The sequence below is a fragment of the Oncorhynchus gorbuscha genome, unplaced genomic scaffold (assembly GCF_021184085.1).
Source record: "Oncorhynchus gorbuscha isolate QuinsamMale2020 ecotype Even-year unplaced genomic scaffold, OgorEven_v1.0 Un_scaffold_3920, whole genome shotgun sequence".
Classification (NCBI taxonomy): domain Eukaryota; kingdom Metazoa; phylum Chordata; class Actinopteri; order Salmoniformes; family Salmonidae; genus Oncorhynchus; species Oncorhynchus gorbuscha.
In genome coordinates this window covers 37501-41241 of record NW_025748059.1, presented here as the reverse complement: position 1 = coordinate 41241, position 3741 = coordinate 37501, and the positions used below count along the sequence as shown (strand labels likewise).

At 44.9% G+C, this 3741-nt stretch overlaps 1 pseudogene; it reads left to right on the top strand.

The window, feature by feature from the left end:
• Positions 1–55: 55 nt before the first annotated feature.
• Positions 56–3741, top strand: part of LOC124028256 — a 16614-nt pseudogene continuing 12928 nt past the window's right edge.

The window sequence follows — 3741 nt, the reverse complement described above, 5'->3', positions numbered from 1 at the left end:
AGGGAGAAACTTGTTCCAAAATTGAACTATACAACAACAAAAATCTCTTCTCCAGGTGTCAGACATGAGGCACATCAGTGGTGTTTGTGCACATTTTTGAGTTAGGAATCAGTCCTGAAGACCTGCCAGATGAGGAAGGTGGCAAGGTTTCTTGTGCTGTTTTTCAAGTAGCAGCAACATTCCTGAATTGTGAGACCACGTTTGGAATTAAGAGGCCGACCTGCCCATGATACTGCCTCCGAGTGGTGCAGTGTTTATATCTGCATCGTAGTGTTAGCTGTGTCAAGTGGTTAAGATCCCGGTTCAATTCAGGCTGTGTCGCTGACTGCCGTGACCAGGAGTCTGAATGAGGTGGCGCCACAACAGCCCAGCCGTCCAGGTTAGGGAGGGCTTGGCTCGGTAGGGATGTCGTTGTCCCATCGTGCTCTAGCGATTTCTGTGGCGGGCTGGCGAGTCTGGCTTGGGACACGGCCCAGGTGTACGGTGTGCTTTCGGGTTGAGTTGTGTCAAGAAGCAGTGACCGGCCCTGGACCTCGTCTCTCCCGGAGTCCGTTCAGAGTCTCCCAGTCCCTGCCGGCAGAAAAACATCTACACAGCATGATGCTGCCACCATCATGCTTCACTGTTGGGATGGTGCCAGGCTTCCTCAGACGTGACGCTTGTTTCTGATGATCTGAGAGTCTTTAGGGTCACCTCCTGACCAAGGCCCTTCTCCCCTCCCCGATTGCTCAGTTTGGCCAGACGCCCAGCTCTAGGAAGAGTCTTGGTGGTTCCAAACGTCTTCCATTTAAGAGCGATGGTACTGTGTTCTGGGAACCTTCAATGCTGCAAAATGTTTTGTTACCCTTCCCCAGATCTGTGCCTCGACACAATCCCGTCTCAGAGCTCTACGGACAATTCCTTGACCTCGTGGCTTGGTTTTGCTCTGACATGCACTGTCACCTTAACATAGACAGGTGTGTGTCTTTCCAAATCATGGCCAATCAATTGAATTTACCACAGGTGGACTCTAATCAGGTTGTAGAAATATCTCAAGGATGATCAGTGGAAACAGGATGCACCTGAGCTCAATTTCAAGTCTCATAGCAAAGGGTCTGAATACTTATAAATAAGATTTTTCTATTTTTTTATTTTAATAAATGTGCAACAATTCTAAAAACCTGTTTTCCCTTTGTCATTATGGGGTATTGTGGAGGTCATTATGGGGTATTGTGATGTCATTATAGGATATTGTGAGTCATTAGGGGATATTGCGATGTCATTATATTGGGGTATTGTGAGGTCATTATTAGGGGATATTGTGAGGTCATTATGGGGTATTGTGTTGCAGGTCATTATGGGTGTTATGGAGATCATTATGGGATATTGCGAGGTCATTAGGGGTGTTGCGAGGTCATTATGGGATGTTAAGTAGGTCATTATGGGTGTTGCGAGTCATTATGGGTATTCTGCGAGATCATTATGGGGTGTTGCGAGGTCATTATGGGTGTTGCGAGGTCATTATGGGTGTTGCGAGGTCATTATGGGTGTTGCGAGGTCATTATGGGTAGGTTTAGGTGTTAGATCATTATGGTGTTATGTTCAGGGTGTTAGGTCATTATGGGTGTTGCGAGTCATTATGGGTTGTTGCGAGGTCATTATGGGTGTTGCGAGGTCATTATGGGTGTTGCGAGGTCATTATGGGTGTTGCGAGGTCATTATGGGTGTTGCGAGGTCATTATGGGTATATGGTAGGGTCATTATGGGTGTTGCGAGGTCATTATGGGTGTTGCGAGGTCATTATGGGTGTTATGATGTCATTATAGATTGTTGCGAGGTCATTATGGGTGTTGCGAGGGTCATTATGGGTGTTCTTGAGGTCATTATGGGTGTTGCGAGGTCATTATGGGTGTTCTGCCGAGGTCATTATAGGTGTTACGAGGTCATTATGGGTGTTGCGAGGTCATTATGGGTGTTACAGGTCATTATGGGTGTTAGGTCATTATGGGTGTTGCTAGGTCATTATGGTGTTAAGTAGGTCATTATGGGTGTGCGAGGTCATTATGGGTGTTATGCGAGGTCATTATGGGTGTTAAAGGTCATTATGGGTGTTGCGAGGGTCATTATGGGTGTTGCGAGGTCATTATGGGTGTTGCGAGGTCATTATGGGTATTAAGTCATTATGGGTGTTGCGAGGTCATTATGGGTGTTGCGAGGTCATTATGGGTGTTGCGAGGTCATTATGGGTGTTGCGAGGTCATTATGGTGTTGCGAGGTCATTATGGGTGTTGCGAGGTCATTATGGGTGTTCTGCGAGGTCATTATGGGTGTTGCGAGGTCATTATGGGTGTTGCGTGTAGATTGAGGTGTTGTTTTGGTTTTAGGTCATTTTATAATAAGGTTGTAACGTAACAATAACATGTAGAAAGGCCTCAGCCTTATCATTACATGAATCATGGAAAAAGGCCCTCAGCCTTTCATTACATGAATCAGTCAGAAGGCCTCAGCCTTTCATACATGAATCAGTCGAAGGCCTCAGCCTTTCATTACATGAATCAGTCGAAGGCCTCAGCCTTTCATTACATGAATCAGTCGAAGGCCTCAGCTGTAGGTTTTCAGATCAGACTCCGTCTGAATGGTTGTTAGTTTACCCTCTGTCTGTCTGTAATTCCTACCAGATGACTTCCCAGAGTCTACAGGAGTGAAGAGGATTGTCCAGGCTCAATGCCAACGTGTGGTCCAGTGTGGAGATGAAGGATGGTGAGATGGTTACACAATCTTATTTTCATATTGTCTTTATGTCATGTTTTTAAATTAAATTTTTATGGTATTTAAAAAAAACAAAAACAAAAAAAAATATATATATATATATATATATATATAAAAAATATATATATATAAACGAAAAAAAATATACTGAACAGATGGGGAGGTGGGCAGTAGGGATTGAATTGTAACCACGACGACACGGTAGACCAGCCAGACCACTGACATCACAATCTGTCCCTAGCAGGTGTGGTTTGGTGAAGCAGAGGTTGATGGACTAACCGTCACTCCTATGCAGACGTAGTGTCATCTCCTCGGCGGTGATCTGAAGCTTTGCCTCAGACTGGTGCTGCTGGGGAGAGAACCACAGAAATAGAAAACTACTGTATCTCTATGGACAGAACATCTGAGCTCTTGTGTATTTCCAACACACATAATTAGTCTAGTCGAAACAAACAGACTGCTGTACAGACACTATGGAGACTCTAGTCTAACAGACACTATGGAGACTAGTCTAACAGACACTATGGAGACTCTAGTCTAACAGACACTATGGAGACTCTAGTCTAACAGACACTATGGAGACTCTAGTCTAACAGACACTATGGAGACTCTAGTCTAACAGACACTATGGAGACTCTAGTCTAACAGACACTATGGAGACTCTAGTCTAACAGACACTATGGAGGCTCTAGTCTAACAGACACTATGGAGGCTCTAGTCTAACAAACAGACTGCTGTACAGACACTATGGAGGCTCTAGTCTAACAGACACTATGGAGGCTCTAGTCTAACAGACACTATGGAGGCTCTAGTCTAACAGACACTATGGAGGCTCTAGTCTAACAGACACTATGGAGGCTCTAGTCTAACAGACAGACTGCTGTACAGACACTATGGAGACTCTAGTCTAACAGACACTATGGAGGCTCTAGTCTAACAGACAGACTGCTGTACAGACACTATGGAGGCTCTAGTCTAACAGACAGACTGGTT